General features: G+C 35.7%; 1 pseudogene; it reads left to right on the top strand.

Annotated features, from left to right (window-relative positions):
• The first annotated feature begins 8,603 nt into the window (after window positions 1-8,603).
• Window positions 8,604-9,325, top strand: LOC126000612 (60S ribosomal protein L17-like; annotated as a pseudogene).
• Window positions 9,326-19,381: the final 10,056 nt, after the last annotated feature.

The raw sequence follows: 19,381 nt of genomic DNA, 5'->3' as shown, positions 1-19,381 counted from the left end.
ACTCCCTTATCAAAAATTAGGTGATTGTATGTCTGGGGAACATTCTCTGAGTATTCAAGCCTATTCCACTGAGGTGAGGGCCTGTCTTTCTTCCAATACCATGCTGTTTTGATAACTATTGCTTTGTAGTACAGATTAAAATTGGGGAAAGTAATTACTCCCATATTCTTTTTCCCAATGATTGCTTTAGCTATTCTAGGGTGTTTATTGTTCCATATGAATTTCAAAACTGCCTGATCCACTTCTTTGAAGAATGTCATGGGTATCTTTATAGGGATCACATTAAATCTGTACAATGCTTTTGAAAGTATTGCAATTTTAATGATGTTAATCCTGCCAGTCCAATAGAAGGGTATGTGCTTCCATTTCCGCGTGTTCTCTCTTATGTCTTGGAGCAGAGTTTTATAGTTTTCTTTGTATAGGTCCTTCACATTTTTAGTCAAGTTGATTCCAAGATATTTGAGTTTGTGTGTCTCTATTGTGAATGAGGCTGTTTTCTTAAGTCCATTTCTTCCTTATTACTATTGGTGTATAGAAAGGCCATTGATTTTTGTGTGTTAATTTTGTAGCCTGCCACCTTGCTATATGACTCTATTGTTTCTAGAAGCTTTCCCGTAGAGACTTTAGGGTTTTCTAGGTAGAGTATCATGTCATCTGCAAACAGTGAGAGCTTGTCATCTGCAAACAGTGAGAGCTTGACTTCTTCCTTTCCTATCTGGATTCCCTTGATATCTTTTTCTAGCCTAATCGCTATAGCAAGTACTTCCAGTGCTATGTTGATTAAGAGTTGTGAGAGAGGACAGCTTGTCTTGTGCCAGAATTTAGAGAAAAGGCTTTCAATTTTTCTCCATTGAGGACAATGTTTGCCTCTGGCTTGTGGTAGATTAGATGGCCTTAACTATATTGAGATAGGTTAGTTCCATTCCCATCTTGCTGAGAGTTTTAATCAAGAATGGGTGTTGGACCTTATCAAATGCTTTCTCTTCGTCTATTGATATGATCATGTGATTTCTATTTTTCTTGTTGTTGATGTTGTGTATTATGTTGATAGATTTACAGTTGTTAAACCAGCCTTGCATTCCTGGGATAAAACCTACTGGATCATAGAAGATGATCTTTTTAATGAGGCATTGATTCCTATTTCAAGGATTTTGTTTAGGATCTTTGCATCTTTATTCATCAGCGGTATTGGTCTGTAATTTTCTTTTTTGGTAGCATCTCTGTCTGGTTTAAGTATCAAGGTGATGTTGGCTTCATAAAAGCTATTTGAAAGTGTTTCTTTTTTTTTTAGATTTCATGAAAGAGTCTTGCCAGGATTGGTAGAATTTCCTTTTGAAAGGTTTGAAAGAATTCATTAGTAACTCCATCTGGGCCTGGACTTTTGTTTTGGGGCAGAGATTTGATTACTGTCTTCATTTCCTCAATAGTGATGGGTGTGTTTAGATATGCTACATCTTCTTCATTCAACTGTGGAAGATTATAAGAGTCTTAAAATTTAACCATTTCTTCAAAGTTTTCATTTTTAGTGGCATAGAGTTTCTGAAAGTAGTTTCTGATTACCCTTTGGATCTCTACCATATCAGTAGTGATCTCTCTTTTCTCATTTCTAATACGAGTTATCAAGTTTCTCTCTCTCTCTTTCTTTGTCAGTTTTGCCAGTGATCTATCAATCTTGTTTATTTTTTCAAAGAACCAAGTTCTGCATTCGTTGATCTTTTGCATTGTTTTTCGGGTTTCCACTTCATGGATTTCTGCTCTCAGCTTTGTTATTTCCTTCTGTTTCCCTATTTTTGGGTTCTTTTGTTGAGTACTTTCAGATTCTATGAGCTGCATCATTAAGCTACTCAGGTATGCCCCTTCTTCTTTCCTGATGTGTGCTTGCAAAGCTATAAATTTTCCTCTCAGTACCGCTTTTGCTGTGTCCCATAGCTTCTGATAGTTTGTGTCTCCATTGTCATTTGTTTCTAGGAAGGTTTTGATTTCCTCTTTGATTTCATCTCGGACCCACTGGTTATTCAGAATTAGGCTGTTTAACTTCCAGGTATTAAAGTTTTTCTTCTGTGTCACTTTGTAGTTCACATATAAATTCAGTGCCTTGGGGTCAGCGAAGGTAGCCTGCAGAATTTGTATCCTCTTGATATTATGGAGGTCTGATTTATGTGCTAGTATGTAGTCTATCCTGGAGAATTTCCCATGTACATTACATGTATCCAGGCTTCTGGGGGTGGAGTGTCCTGTATATATCTACTAGGCCTCTTTATTCCATTTCTCTTTTTAGGTCTAGTATATTCTTGTGGGTTTCAGTCTGGTTGTCCTGTCAAGTGTTGACAATGCCGTGTTGAGGTCTCCCACAATTATTGTGTTGTTTTTGATATAATTTTTCAGATTTGTCAACAACTATATTAAATATTTTGCTGGCCCCTCATTCGGTGCATATATGTTTAGGAGAGTGATTTCTTCCTGCTGTACATATTCCTTGATTAATACAAAGTGTCCATATTTGTCCCTTACAACTTTCCTAAGTATAAAGTTTGCATCATCTGATATTAGTATGGCCACTCCAGCTTTTTTATGGGTGTTGTTTGCTTGGATGATTTTCCTCCAGCCTTTTATTTTGAGTCTATGTTCTGGCTATTCAGGTGCATTTCTTGTAGGCAGCAGAAGGTTGGATGAAGTTTTTTGATCCATTTAGCAACTCTGTGTCTCTTAACTGGTACATTTAGTCCATTGACATCGAGAGAAAGAATTGTCCTGGGACTTGGTGCCATCTTTATATCAAAGTTTGGTGTGTCTGTTGGTCAGTCTTGTTTTAAAGTAGGCCGTTCAATTTTTCTTTTAAGAATGGTTTTGAGTCTGTAAAGTTTCTGAGCTGTTGTTTGTCTGTGAAACCGTGTATTGTTCCTTCAAACCTGAAAGTGAGTCTTGCTGGGTGCAGTATTCTAGGCAAAGCATTTATTTCATTGAGTTTTGTCACTATGTCCCACCATTGCCTTCTGGCCTTGAGTGCTTCCAGTGACAGGTCTGCAGTAAATCTCAAGGATGTTTCCTTGAATGTAATTTCTCTTTTCGATCTTGCTGCTGTCAGAATTCTGTCTCTATCTGTGGGATTCATCATTGTGACTATGATGTGTCTTGGGGTGTTTATTCTGGGGTCTCTTTTAGTTGGTACTCTTCAGGCATGCAGGATTTGATCACATGTATTCATTAGCTCTGGTAGTTTCTCTTTAATCATGTTCTTGACCGTTGATTCTTCCTGGAAATTTTCTTCCTGTGTCTCTGGACTTCAATGATTCTTAAGTTGTTTCTGTTGAGCTTATCATAGACTTCTATTTTCATTTGCTCCCATTCTTTGAGTAATATTTCCATTGTTTGATCATTTGCTTTGACTTTTTTTTTTCCAATTTCTTCTGCTATATGGAATTTTTATTCATCTCATCTTCCAGTGTACTAATTCTACCCTCAGCTGCTGTTAATCCGTGGGAAAGCTCAACCATGTTTTTCTTCAATTCATCTACTGAATTTTTCAGACCTATTATTTGATCTGAAATTTTAGTTTGGAGTTTTCTGATTTCTATCTTTATATTCTCTTGATTTTTATTAGTGTTCTCTTCTATACTTTGTTTGAGTTCTTTGAACATCTTCCATATTGCGACTCTAAACTCCTTATCTGAGACACTGACTAGTTGTTGGTCATGTTCAAGTCATCAGAGTTGCCATCTTCATTCTTTATGTCTGGTGCTGGCCTGCGTTATTTCCCCATTGTCACACTTGTATTGTGGGTTTTTCTACACATTGTGGTTGTATTCATTGGCTAAATGATATGCACGGCCAGGTAGCAAAGCAGAGCAGCCGTGCTCCTCTGGCTCCATCCATTCTCGACTTGTAAACTCACCACCAGGGAAGGCTCCAGGGAAGGTGAGCCATCCTCAGATGTGCCACACACAGGATGGAATCAGGCTGAAAATGGAGCATAGCACAGAAGACAGGCAGATAGGGGTGCTGGCCTCTGATTTCCAGCAGAGCTCAGTGGCTTCCGCTTTCTGGGCTTGTAAACTCACCACCAGGAAAGGCTTCAGGGAAGGCGAGCCATCCATAGATGATTCACACACAGGATGAAATCAGGCCAAAAATGAAGCACAGCACAGAAGACAGGCAGATAAGGGTGCTGGCATCTGAGTTTCAGCAGAGTTCAGTGGCTTCCCCTTTCTGGGCGTGTAAGCTCACCTCCAGGGAAGGCTCCAGGGAAGGCGAGCCATCCTCAGATAAGCCACACACCAGGTGATATCGGGCCAAAAATGGAGCACAGAACAAAAGACAGGCAGATAGGGGTGCTGGCATCTGAGTTCCAGCAGAGTTCAGTGGCTTCCCCTTTCTGTGCATGTAAGCTCAGCTCCAGGGAAGGCTCCAGGAAAGGCTCAAAGGAAGGCGAGTCATTCACAGATGAGCCACACACAGGATGAAATCAGGCTGAAAATGGAGCACAGCACAGAAGACAGGCAGATAGTGGTGCTGGCATCTGAGTTCCAGCAGAGTTCAGAGCTTCCCCTTTCTGGGCTTGTAAACTCACCTCCAGGGAAGGCTTCAGGGAAGGAGAGCCGTGCACAGATGAGCCACACACAGGATGAAATCAGGCTGAAAAATGGAGCATATCACATAAGACAGGCAGATAGGGTTGCTGGCATCTGAGTTCCAGCAGAGTTCAGTGCTTCCCCTTTCTGGGCGTGTAAGCTCAGCTCCGGGGAAGGCTTCAGAGAAGGCGAGCCATCCACAGATGAGCCACACACAGGATGAAATCAGGCTGAAAATGGAGCACAGCACAGAAGACAGGCAGATAGGGTTGCTGGCATCTGAGTTCCAGCAGAGTTCAGAGCTTCCCCTTTCTGGGCTTGTAAACTCACCTCCAGGGAAGGCTTCAGGGAAGGAGAGCCGTGCACAGATGAGCCACACACAGGATGAAATCAGGCTGAAAATGGAGCATATCACATAAGACAGGCAGATAGGAGTGCTGGCATCTGAGTTCCAGCAGAGTTCAGTGCTTCCCCTTTCTGGGCGTGTAAGCTCAGCTCCGGGGAAGGCTTCAGAGAAGGCGAGCCATCCACAGATGAGCCACACACAGGATGAAATCAGGCTGAAAATGGAGCACAGCACAGAAGACTTGCATATAAGGATGCTGGCATCTGAGTTCTAGCAGAGTTCAGCCTCCAGCACAATTCTTAGTGTGATTTCTTCTTCTTGTTTCAATGGCATTCTTTCCTTAGAAAGAACACACAGCCGTGTAGTGAAGCGGAGTGGCCATGCTCTGCTGGAGCCTCTTTCGGCCCACTCCCAAGAGGTTCAGGTGACAGAACAGGAGACAGACACACATAGGCAGCACTCACAATTTCTCACGGTCCAATTCCTCTTTAAGAAATAATTATAACATTATAAATAATTTTGGTGATTCCTTCTCCAAAAAGTCTCCAACTGACACATATAAATTATGATTCAAATTTAATTATCAATTAATTATTTTGATAGAATACTGTTTCTAAATCATTCATTATGAGATAAATTATAATATTTGGTATATATTCAACTAAAAGAACTCACCTAAAATAATGATAATTTTTAATGCAAAAAATTGTTAAGCATATTTATATTCCTATTTCCTGTAAACTTTCAAGGATCAAAAATAGACATGTAGCAAATAAAGGGATGAAAATATTTCATGATTCCAAAATATTTATAAAAATGTGCTTATAAGTAATATCAATATTTTTATAAAAAAAACACCTATGTGAGTTGGAGAAATAATACAGCAGGCAGCACACTTGTCTTGCTTGCAGCTGACTTGGGTTGAATACTAGCCATTCCTAAGGTCACCAAGCATACCAGGAGTTATTCATGAGCATTTTGAACAGGAATAATCACTGAGCACTGCTGGATGTAGCCCCAAGACAAAAATAAAAACCAAACAAATAATAAAAGAACACCTATGCATTGTAACTCTTCTTTACAAAAAGAATTCTTATTCAAATCTAAGATAAACCTTGTCTAAAATATAAACTTTATTTATTTATGTATTTATTTATTTTCGTTTTTGGGTCACAGCCGGCAACGCTCAGGGGCCACTCCTGGCTCTATGCTCAGAAATCACTCCTGGTAGGCTCAGGGGACCATATGGAATGCTGGGATTTGAACCACTATCCCTCTGCATGAAAGCAAATGCCTTACCTCCATGCCATCTCTCTGGCCCCAACTTCATGTATTTTTAAGAATGTCAACAGCATGGTGTTTGTGGGTTACTATGGCATATTGCTAGGAGTGGGGTCGCTGAATTATATGGATATTCATGAGGCATAAAAGCCTTCTACATTCTTATGTTCATTGCAGCATTATTTACAATAACCAGAATGTGAAAAAAACAAAGTGTCCAAAAACAGATGAGTGGATAAAGAAACTAAATGGAATACTACACAGATGATAGGAAAATGAAGTCATAAAATTTGCTTATACATGTGTGAATATAGAGTATTATGCTGAATAAAATGAGTGAGAGTGGTAGATATAGAATAATTTTACTCATTTTTGGGATATAAGAAAAGTAATAGTATGCTAGTAATATCTAAAATCAATAGAGATGATGGCCAGGGGGACTAGTGTATGGTTGAAGCTTGCCACAAATAGTAAAACAGTTCAATCAGGTCAGAGAAAGTACCAATGACCATGACAATGACAATGAAAGTTGAATCTGATCACTCTAGGCTTAGGTTTTTGGGCTGAAAGTGGATAAAGTGATATGCATGGTAACCTTCATTAACAATAGTGCAAACTGAAGTATCAAAATGAAAAAAAAAAAAGAAAAAAGTAAAATATCAACCCTAGAGGCTAACAGAGGGGGAGGGTGGGAGAAAAACTGGGTACATTTGCAAAGGGAAATGTGCACTGGTAAAGTGTGGTATATATTGTATGACTGAAATACAATCATGAACAATTTTGTAAACAGGGTCCTTAAATAAAAATAAACTTAAATTTAAAAGTAAAAAATAAAAAGGAAAAAAGGGAAAGAAGAAAGAAGGAAGGAAAGAGAAATAAAGAAAAAAGTAAAGAAGATGGAAGGAAATGAAAGAAAATATGAATAAACTGTGAACTTTGTTAATATTTTGTCTTTTGTTTATTAATTATAACATATATGTAATTTGTTAATGCTAGTAGAAATAAGGAATTCAAGTATATAGGTTCTTGTTGTACTAGTTTCTTAATTTTATTCTGAATCTAATGCTTCTAAACATAAGATCTAACTTGAAAAATATTTTTCTGAAGTCAGTTATAAGCTTACCTTATTCTTTTAAACAATTGGGAAAAATTAATATGATGTCTACCTTAAAATACAATAATCTATATGCACTTAAAGTGAGATGTTGGAAATTAGGAAAAACCATTTTGTTTCAATTATGTTTCATTTATGATTTTTAGTTTTAGTCAAGTTTGAAGCAATTAAAAAAGAAATCATTCAAGAAAAAGAAAAGCAATTCTATGTACACCTTAATTTATAGAGAACCAACAACAAACTAATCCAATGATGAGTGGAAGAAAATAAAGAATAAAACCAGAGCAGAAAGCAATGATATAAAAACCAAGAAAGAAATAAAAGAATCGGGCCTGGAGAGATAGCACAGCGGTGTTTGTCTTGCAAGCAGCCGATCCAAGACCAAAGGTGGTTGGTTCGAATCCCGGTGTCCCATATGGTCCCCCGTGCCTGCCAGGAGCTATTTCTGAGCAGACAGCCAGGAGTAACCCCTGAGCACCGCCGGGTGTGGCCCAAAAACCAAAAAAAAAAAAAAAAAAAAAGAAAAAAGAAAGAAAGAAAGAAAGAAATAAAAGAATCAATGAAATCAGGAGCTTCTTCTTCAGAGGAATAATCAAGGTAGAAAAATCATTGGCAAGACTCATAAAGAAAAAAAGAGAAAGTGCTCAAATAAATAGGATGCGGAAATAAAGAGGAGAAATAAAGAGAATAAAACCCATAAAAATCTAAGCCAACTTGAGAGCTTACTCTGAATAACTTTACTTTGTTAAAATAAACTCGAGAGCCTAGAAGAAATTGAATGATTCCTAGAAACGTGATCTCCTAAACTTAATGAGGAGGAAGTAGAAAACCTAAAGAGCCTAATCACAAGCGAGAATATTAAAACAGTAATTAAAAATATTCCCCCAAGGAAAAGAAGAGGTGTGTGTGAGTCAGTCTGTGGTGTGTGTGTGTGAAAGAGAGAGGGGGGTCGAAAGAGAGAGAGAGGCAGAGAGAGAGATAGAGAGGTAGAGAGAGGAGAGAGAGGTATTTACCAGAGAGGTAGGCTGGGATACCCTGGGATTGTGCCTGTGAACAAAAATGGATTCCTAAAATAGGGTTAGAAGGAAGCATCCAACTCTTAAGTCCTCCTGGTGGGTTTTCTTTCCCATCCCAGTTCACTTTTAATTCCCCTTCTTCCCCCAACACCTCTGAATCCGTTTTATGAACTGTCATATGGCACCTGAGCTTCCAATAAAAACAAAAATAGGCAATAACCAAGACAAAACAAAACAAAACAAAACTCTTCGCAAGTGGCTGAGAGTGGTCCCTCGAGATGGTGCCTTATTTGCTGAACCTGAAAAACCTGACTAAATCATGCTAGTCCAGAGGCTCGAACCTTTGTGTTCACTTCAAGAACACTCAGGAAACAACTCGGGCCATCAAAGGCATGCATATCCGAAAAGCCACTCAAAATATGAAGGATGTCACCCTGTAGTGTAGAAGCAGTGTGTGCCCTTCCTGCGTTCCTGGGATGTTGGTAAGTATGCCTGGGTTAAACAATGGGGCTGGACACAGGGTCATTGGCCCCCAAAAGTACTGAATTTTACTGCACGTGCTTAAAAATGCAGAGAAAAATGTTGAACTTAAGGGTTTAGATGCTGATTCTCTAGTCATCGAACATACCCAGGTGAACAAAACAACCAAGATGCGCAGCAGCACTTACAGGGCTCATGGGCATATTAACCCATGCATGAGTTCTCCCTGCCACATTGAGATGATTCTTTTGTTTGTTTTTGTTTGTTTTTTGGGGGAGGGGGTCACACCCGGCAACACTCAGGGCTTACTTCTGGATCTACACTCAGAAATAGCTCCTGGCAGGCTCGGGGGACTATATGGGATGCCGGTATTCAAATCACCGACTTTCTGCACGCAAAGCAAATGCCTTACCTCCATGCTATCTTAGATGATTCTTACTAAGACCCTAAATAAGTTGAACAAAAGAAAAAGATCTCACAGAAGAAACTGAAGAAGCAAAAACTTATAGCAAGGGAATAATGAATGAATGCTTTCATTCAGAGTATCTAATTAAAAGGACTGAATGCTTTAAAAATATTTTTTTTTACTGTGGATCATTTGTGTATCTTGTGAGAAGCATCTGCTCAGGTCTTTTCCTCACCTTTTGATTGGGCTGACTATTCATTTGCTGAGTTGTGTGACTTTTTATTTAATCCAAAATGAAGTTTTTCATCTGGAACACGTTGTCATATGCATTTTTACAATTATATTCTCTCAACTGCAAGGCCTTATTTTTATGGTAGTTTATTTAAATATAATGCTTTTCAATTTAATGTATGTCCATTTGTTTACCTTTTTCCTTTTTTTATTCCTTTTTATGAGGAAATGTTACTCATTTCCTTTTTAGGAGTTGAATCTCCAAATATATCTCTTTTGTTAAAGTTTTGAGTGTATTTTTAATAATTCATCAGTGTATTTTATAGTTTGGGATGTAACATCTAAGTCTTTATTCCACTTTTTATTTAAATTTTGTTTGGTTTCTTTCATTTTTTTCTTACATTTTTACATCCCATCACTATTCATTGAAAAGGCTTTACTTTCTATATTATATATAGATTTAGCTCCTTTTACATATGTTTTATGACCAAATATATGCCAATCATATTAATACTCTATTGTATTCCATTGATCTACATCTGTTTTTGTTCTAATACCATGATTTCTCAATTACTCTTTCTTTAAAATATTGATTTAAGTCAGACTTTATACCTTTATTTTCTTCTTCTCTGTCAGAATACTATGTTAGAGTGGTTACAATTCTTGTTCTATTTCTATGAAAACTTGAAGTACCCACCTCCCAATTAGAAGGGAATATAATGGAGGTACCATGACCAAAAAACAGTTGTAAGTTCACTAAGTAGTAAGCTAGGCACAGAGGGGACCACTCATACTAACCTCCCCAGGAGTGAGGGTGGATATGGGAGGCAGGAGGGGAATGGAGGTGGGGGAGGACAACTCGGTGATGGGAATTCCCCTGATTCAATGTTAATATGTACCTAAAATACTACTGTGAATGATATGTAAGCCACTATAATTAAAATAAAAATTATATTAAAAAAGAAAACTTGAATTAATATTTTGACATGGATAAAACTAAAAATATATAGGTACAATGATCATTTTAATTATCTTTTTTGTATGACTAATCCATGATGTGGAGTTTTTTATTTGTTTTTATAATTTATCATTTGTTTTTATACTTTATCTCTTTTTATAATGCCTAATGTTTTTAGTGTGTAGACATTTTACCTATTGGTTGGTTTTATCACACCAAAAGGGAGTGCACATGTGTGTAAGTTTCTCTTTTATTCTGCAGTGCTAAGTTTCAAACAGAGGACCTCATACATATGAGTCATATGTTCTAAAACTGACTCATTTTCTACATACATTTTATTTCATATTTTAATACAACTGTAAAGAATTTTTGTATTGAATTCGTACAACTTTTTAATTTTTACAGTTTTTGTTATAGAAATGCAACAGTTTTAGTTATATTTATTTTTATTATTCCATTTTCCCTATTATTTCTAGTACATTTTTTGTATATATAGATATCTAGAATTTTATATGTACATATTTTAACAATATATAAAATTTAGTCCTCTTTTCAGAATATTCTGCTTTTGCAATTGGGAGTTCTAATTGTAAGGTCTACAATTTCTACAAATGTGTTTCTAAATAGCAGTGAGAATTAACATACTTGAATTGTTCCAGATATTAGAGGAAACAATTTGAGGAGGAAAAAGAACAGAATGAGGTGGAAGAGGAGTAGGACCTCCAGGAAAAGGCGAGGGAAGAGAAAAAGTGTTGTCTTTTGTGTTCTCCCTTCCCTAGAACTAAGAATGAGTTCAACTCTACTATAATAAAACAAAATTAAAAATTAACCTGAGGTCAAAGAATATAAACTAGGTGAAAGAAAAAATAAATTATAACATGTATTTTGCTAACTTCAATTTTTGGCTTCTAGGATGATTTTTAATGTCATAATAGTTCTTGAGATAACTAAGTACATGAGGTTTACTTTAGAGAATATTTTGGGAAAAAGAGATCTGAAGTTGATAAAATATTCAGTTGATATCATAATTAAATCGAGTTTCCCTTCAAATAGATTAAAGCTTTATATTAAAATTTGAGTTTTCAAATGTTTTTTTCTACTAGAATATCCAAGTATTAGCAAATTACAAACAGAACATTAGCAATAATTTATCAACCACATTATTTCTACTATTTATAGCTAATGGAATTGGTCAATTCCATTATTTATACTTATTTACATAGGATGGCCAACTTGTAAGCTCTGTGGCACACCTAATCACAAATTAGTTTAGAGGAAAAAATTTGGCATTATAATAAAAAATAGAAAACAGTGTTACAGGAATGCTATTCCAATAATCCTCAAGTAAAAAACCACAAAATTGAACTAAGATGTGATTAAAAGAAGGATATGAGAAATATGTAGAAAATATGTAAAAAGATAGTCTAAATACAAATCAAAATAAAAGTGAAGACATAGAGACATAGAGTTTATAAATTTGTTAATACATGTAATTAAGAATCTAGTTCATCAGTAATATTAATTCTCAAGCAGAAGTTCTAAGACCACTTTGTTGAGAGAGACAAAACACATTTACATGCAAACACAGACAGAATACATACATATATTTACATAATGCATATGTATGCTTTGTTCTATTTTTTATTATATTTGTTTCTTTGGGGACAACACTTTGCAGTGCTCAGGGTTACTCCTGGCTCTGTGCTCAGAAATTAATCATAGTAGGTTTGGGGAAGCATATAAGATACTGGGTATTAATTATGTGTAGGCTGTGTGCAAGGCAATCACCCTACCTATTGTTCTAGCTTTCTGGCCTAATTAAATTCTATTTTAAAGGATATTACTATAGATTATTTTCATTTTATAATAAGAAGAACAATATATAATAATAAAATTAATATATGTTAATAATTTTCAAATAAAATTGACAATGAATCTAAAATTATTTCATTTAAATCCCTTTAGCCTAATATAGACATAAATCCTAAATATGTATGTTTAATCTAGATTGATAGAAAGCAAGTAAACTGCAAATGAAATGTGAAATCTATAATTATAATGTTTTTAACTCAGAAACTAAATTTGTAAAAAAAAAAGCATAAATTTAATTCAAAAATTTTGGCAATTTTTTTCTATAATACTATCTCTAAACTGCATATTAATATAATACACAGATTTATCTGTGACAAGTTACATCTTGCTAACCAGAGAGATTTAACCTTCATAGTATTATCTAGTTTAAAAATTCATTTCCAGGATGTTCAATTTTAAAAGCCAACCTTTTTAACACACAAATATTGACAATTACAAAGTTAAAGTTGTTCATGATTGAGTTTCAGTAACACAATGTTCAACATCCATCATTCATGAGAGGACATCAATGTCCCTAGTTTCCCTACAACCTCCCACACTCCCACCTGCCATTATGGCATACATTTTTCTTCTCTATATCTGCTTTATTTGTTTTTTCCATTTTAGCATATGGCTTGCAATACTGTTACTGAAGTGGTATCATGCATATCATCTTACCTTCTTTCAGCACTCAGTAATTGTTGTCCACAGTTAACATTAACAACTATCATTGTCATAGATTCTTTCTCTGCCCTAAATTCATTCCTGACAAACTTCCTACCGTGGACTGGTCTTCCTAGTCCTCACCTCTATTGATTTTGAATAATATCAATACACTTATTGTTTTATATCTCACAAATTAATGTGGTCATTCTATTCTCTCCCTTTTCCTCTGACTCATGTCATTTATCATAATAATTTCCATATTCATCCATATATAAGCAAACTCCATGCATTCATTTTCCTAACAGCTGTGTAATATTCCATTGTATAGCTATAGCACAGTCTATCAAGTCCTCTGTTCTTGAACACTTGGGTGGTTTTAAGACTAGCTATTGTAGATAGTGCTGCAATAACTACAGGAGTTCAGATGTTTTGAACATCTAGTGTATATATAACAGGATTTTTCTGGGTCATATGGTAGCTCAATTATTATTTTTCTGAGAAATTTCTATATTGTTTTCCAAAAAGACTGGATCCATCTATATTCTCACCAATAGTGAATAAGAGTCCCTTTCTTATACATCATGCCAATATTGGTTATTCTTGGTGGGGTGTGTGTGTGTGTGTGTGTGTGTGTGTGTGTGTGTGATGAGAATTGATACCTCATTTTCATTTGTATCTCCCTAATGTTAATTTGTGGGACATTTTTTATGTGCCTTTTGGCCACTGTTTCTTCTTTGAGGAAATTTTAATTTTTTTCTCCCCATTTTTGATGGGGTTAGATTTTTTTCTTGTTAAATTCAACCAGTTACATATATCTTAGATATTAACCGCTTATGAGATGGGTTTAGATGAATAACTTTTTCGAGTCTGTGGGATATCTTTTCATCCTGTTCACTATTTCCTTTGAGGTGCAGAAGCTTCTTAGTTTAGTGTAGTTCCATATATGTATTTCCTTCCATTTGCATAGTAAATGGAAGTATATCCTTGAAGATGCCTTTAGCTTCAATGTCTTTTTCTGACAACATATTCCAGTAAGTACTTTTTGGTTTCAGGAGTCAAGATACTTAATTCAAATTAATTTAAGTTTTGTGTACAGCATTAAAAAGAAGTTTTATATACCAAGTAGTGAAGAATTGTCATTCAACCTTTGACTTTGAGTCAGAGTTTGCTCTGATTATTCAAATTTACTTCCTACAGGCAGCAAAATGCTGGATTCAATTTTTAAATCAATTTCAACACTTTGTTTCTCTTAATTGGTTCATTTAATTCATTGACATTGAGAGAGATTATTGTCATGGAATTATGTGCCATTTTTTAAAGTTTTGTATGTTTGTGGGGTGTTTTTGTTTGTTTTAAAGTATCCCCTTCAGTTCTTTTTATGTTTTTGTTTTTTTTTGTTTGTTTGGTTTTGGTTTTATGGCCACACCCATTGATGCTCAGGGATTACTCCTGGATATGGGCTCAGAAATTGCTCCTGGTTTGGGGAGACCATATGGATCACCAGGGGATTGAACTGAGGTCCATCCAAGACTAGCACTTGCAAGGTAGATGCCTTACCACTAGTGCCAAAGCTCAGGTCCTAGTTCTTTATTTTTTAAGTTGATTTTAAGTCTATAAATTTCCTGAGCTGGTGTGTATTTATGAAGTTGTATATAATTCCTTATCTGGATAAATAATGGGTTGTATATTCATGATGACATGTTCATTTATTTGATTTTTTTGTTTTTACTATATAAAAACACTACTTTCAGGCCTGCAACGTCTCCTTTAGTAAATCTGCTGTAAAAATAAAGGATGTTCCTTCATTCATAATTTTCTTTGTTGACCTTGCTACTTTTAGTATTCTGTTTCCCTGGTTTTCATCATTCTGATTAGGATATTCCTTGAGTAATTTTATTTGGATATTTTTTTAGCTGGTATCTTCCTGGGATCAAAGATGTGGTTATATGTATTCTCTAGTTTGGGGAACTTGTCAACAATGATACATTTGACTCTTGCTCCTTCATAGGGCTTTCTGATCCTTTGGCCACATGAAGATTTTTATGTTATTTCTCATAAATTCACCACAAAGTTCTCATATAATCTGTTTATTTATTTTTAAAATTTTTCCATCTTTTGCTGTTTTCTGGAGGTGGTATGTAACTCATCTTTGAGCTTACTAATTTTGTCCTCAGCAGCTGTTACTATGTTGGTGAAGTCCTCCAGTGAGTTTTCCATTTAACCTTTCAGGTTTTTCAATTCTGTCATTTCTGTTTTATGTTTTCTTATTTCTTATAACCTGAGTCTTGACTCATTGGCTAACAGTTTCAAATTTCTTTGAATTTCTTTTTTTTAATTTTTATTGTGACCATAGTGCATTACAAATCTTTCACTGCATCATTTATGTTACATAGTGACAATGAATGAGGGGCATTCCCACCATCAGTGCTGTCCTCCCTCCGCCCCTGTCCCCAGTATGCATCCCTTATCTCCCTCCTTTACCCCCATAATGCTAGTTCAACTGATCTCCACTTTTTTCTTTTTCTTTTTTTTTTTTGGTTTTTGGGCCACACCCTGCGGTGCTCAGGGGTTACTCCTGGCTGTTTGCTCAGAAATAGCTCCTGGCAGGGACGGGGGACCATATGGGACACCGGGATTCGAACCAACCACCTTTGGTCCTGGATCAGCTGCTTCCAAGGCAAACACCACTGTGCTATCTCTCCGGGCCCAACTGGTTTCCACTTTACAGCTTGTTTCTTAAACATTCTCAACATTTATTCTCTAAAGACCTAAGCTGAGAGGTTATATAAATGGCTGATACAGGTTGGGTCTTCAGAGCCACTATCTTAACTCACCAAGCATGGTAAGCTTCTTTATTGCTTTCCCATTGAGGCCTTTGCAGTCTAGAAGTGTTTATAGTGTGTTGTTGTATAGGACTGGAAGAAATGTAAGCTACTGAGAAAATTGGTGTGGCCCCACTCTTCTGAGGGCACAGATCTGGGTCTGATAATGAAGCTTCTGAGTCAGAAAAAGGGTCTGCTGCCCTTTTATCTGTCTGCCTCTCTTTTCTGGGTCTCAAGGCTGGGCTGGCATGCTCTTCACCTCATCTCCAAGGGCTCTGCTGACCTGTCTGGGAAAATGGGGCTTCCGAGTCATAAAGAAGACCCTGCTGCTGCTCTGTCTACACAAGCTTCTTGGGACTCTGGAAACGTTCACATTTGTCTTTAACTTTACCTCTTTCACTGAATTTATGAGTAAAGAAAACAACAGAAAAATAATAGAATGGGAAGAGGAATCTACTTTCCTTATCTATGTACATCTCGACACTAGCTATGACTGCCATTTTGTTGTATTAATGAAGTATTATTTTAATTCTGTGAATAAAAGGCATGTAGCACAAACCCTTGTAGTATCTTTCCAACTCTAATTTCTGACATTAAAATTTCTCCTATGTTGAGTCCTAAAATGTCTTTAAAAACATTTTATTCAGGGCAGATCGCTCAGCATTTAATAATATGCTGAAACTAGAGGATGTTTCATGTCAGCCTTATATCGATGAAAGAAATACACAGAATCCAGAGTCCTTAAATATAAGAGTCTGATACCAACAATAGCTAAAGTGTGAAAAATTTCACCGGGACCTTGAGAATGACTAGAGTTGGATAGACTGGTATGCCTATAACCCAGAGTCTATCTTATGCCAATAAACTTCTGGGGTGATGCCTTTTTGTAATCAGGTCAAGGATTTTTTTTTCCATTTTCTCCATTTTTCTGGACCTATGCAAACGTTGGCGATTGCCACTATCACACCTTTACTATATTTTTTTAATCTTATCCTTTAAGGAAAAATAATACAACTTACTGAACTTATAAACAAATTACTGTAGTAGAATGCCTGTCTTGAATACAGGCAGGGGATGGAAAGGGGGGAGGGCTAATATTGCACTGGTGAAAGGAGATGTTCTGGTTATGACTGTAACCCAAATATGATCAAGTTACTTAAATAAAAATGTATTAAAAACATTTTATTAAAATTAGTCTTTAGAATATTATTGAGGGCCTTTAGTTTACCACAGAGTTGTTAACTACATATTTTTGTAGTACACCATTCTTTGGAATTATCAATATTTTTCTCCTTTCTTTATCAGATTTTTGTTTTTCCTCTTGGGAAATTGTGAACACCCAGCTATGCTCAGAAATACTCCTCGCTCTGTGCTCTGTGATCACTGCTACTGGGGGCTTAGCAGAACGTTTCTGATGCCAGGAATTAAACTCATGTGGGCAAGAAGGAAGGCCAGTGTCACATCCACTATACAGTATCACATATCTGCTATACTATCTTCCTGAATACTCTATGAATGATTTTCAAACATTTTTATCTGTGAATCCATACATATACCATATTTTCTCCTAAACTGAATTTTACTTTTTTTGACTCCTCTTTTGATTTCACTTTCTTGTTTGTTTTTTTTTTGGGGGGGCACACAATCATACCCAGAGATTATTTCTGGACTTTTGCTCAAGGATCATTTTGGTGAGCTTTAGATGACCATATGGGTACCTGAGGGTGGAATACAGTTTAGCGACATGCAAGGAAAGTGCCCTAAAACTTTATTATCTCTCTAGCACTCTTAATTTTCTTAACTATTTTATTTATTTCAAAATACTTTATTTTCTGCATTCATCTATTTTCTATACACTTGATTTCAGGTCAATTTATTCTCTATAAATAAATATATAATTTCCATTTGGTGACTTCAAAGTGTTTAAGTCCCTGAAGTGAGTTCTAAAGCAAATAAAAGAGACAAAAAATAGTAAATCTTACAAAGGGATAAGAAAGAATGGTATATGGGGGAGGGGCAAGAATCCACTTGCTAGATGAAAGGTGTTCAGTTCTCACTTATAAGTTATTTGTATTTCCGGGATATAATACCACCAGTTTAAGCTCCACTAAATTATGCATATGTTAAAGCACAGATATGATTAAGTGCAAGAGAGGTTATCTTTGATAACATTAAAAATAGTCTAAGTTTCACATCTGGGTCCATTTTGAGGCCAAATACAAACTGCATATGGGGAAAAGCAAGATGATCTATCAACTAAGGTAATTAAGCAGAAGTAGAAAATAGAGCCAGAAGAAGTAACATGATGTAACATACTCCTGAGATTTTTCATACATATAAAGACAGAAATGCATGCAATGTGATTAAACCTTTAAGGTTGGTGATGATAGTTAATTTCTAGAATACATGTACATTCCCATCTGGAGGCTATTGTCAACAAAAATTAAACATAGAATGAAAATCTTATGTGAAGTAAATTTTTGGAATATTTCCTTTAATTAATTTATATTCAATACATTTTTAAATAAATGAAATTTGAGTATAGAACTAATAGATAAATAAGCATAATTAATTTTTGCTGTTTGTCTTATAATGTTATAAAATAAATTAAGATATTTCACACAAAAGAAACAAAGATAATCTTTTAATTAAAATATAGTCTTAATCACTTATCAAACATAACTAGATTTACATAAATGAAAATATATTTATTATGAATATAAATTAAGAAAACTAGAGTGAATTCCCACCATCATATATCTCTTTCAGATAACAATCTAAAATCTTAGCAAATAATTAACTTTTATGTTGGTGATTTATTAACAATAAAGTTAAATTTTAAGTCAAGAAATTAAGCTATTATTTTATAGACTTAATGATTTTATTAACTTTAGTTTCAGCTAAAAACTACATGGAAAGACTGTGAAATTGCTGACTGGGAGAAGCTGAGGGGACCTGTTGCTTTGCATGTTTCTCTTCTCTGGTCTCCTGAAGCTCTCCTGAGAGGGCCACAAAGGGCCCCAAAAAACTGTCTCCTAGAGGCCTCAGAAAAACACGGCCCTCTCCATTTCTCTTTGAGGCAGCATGCTCTTTCTAACTAATGAACCCCAGCATAACACGCAGAAAAAAATCACACTACAAGAGTGACAATGGCAAAGCCTCGCAGGCAAATATCATGCACAGAGAATGAAGATGATAGCTGTGATGACCAAAAAAAATAACAACCATGTGATTAACCTCTCAGGTAGAGTTTAGAATAGAAATAATAAAGATCCTCGTTGAAATCAAAGAAAACATAGTTCTTGCTGGACAGAACACAAAGACATAAATCAGAAACTTCAAACTGAAATCACAGATCTGAAAAACACGGTAGCTGAAGTAAAAAACTCAATGGAAGCGTCTCCAACAGTGTAAGAGCAGCCAAGGACAGAATCACTGAACTGGAAGATAAAATGCAGAACAACTTCATACAGCAGAAGAGATTGGATAAGAACCTTAAGGCAAACGATCTGACAATGGAAAAAGTACTAAAGGAATGTGAACAGATGAAAATATAAGTCTTTGATAAACTCAACAGAAACAACATAAAAATTATTGGAGTCCCAGAGGCCCAAGAAGGTGATCTCCAGGAAGAATCAACAG

This window comes from Suncus etruscus (genome assembly GCF_024139225.1).
Source record: "Suncus etruscus isolate mSunEtr1 chromosome X unlocalized genomic scaffold, mSunEtr1.pri.cur SUPER_X_unloc_3, whole genome shotgun sequence".
In the NCBI taxonomy this organism is placed as follows: domain Eukaryota; kingdom Metazoa; phylum Chordata; class Mammalia; order Eulipotyphla; family Soricidae; genus Suncus; species Suncus etruscus.
The sequence above is the reverse complement of the archived record's forward strand: the minus strand, read 5'-3'. Positions and strand labels throughout refer to the sequence as shown.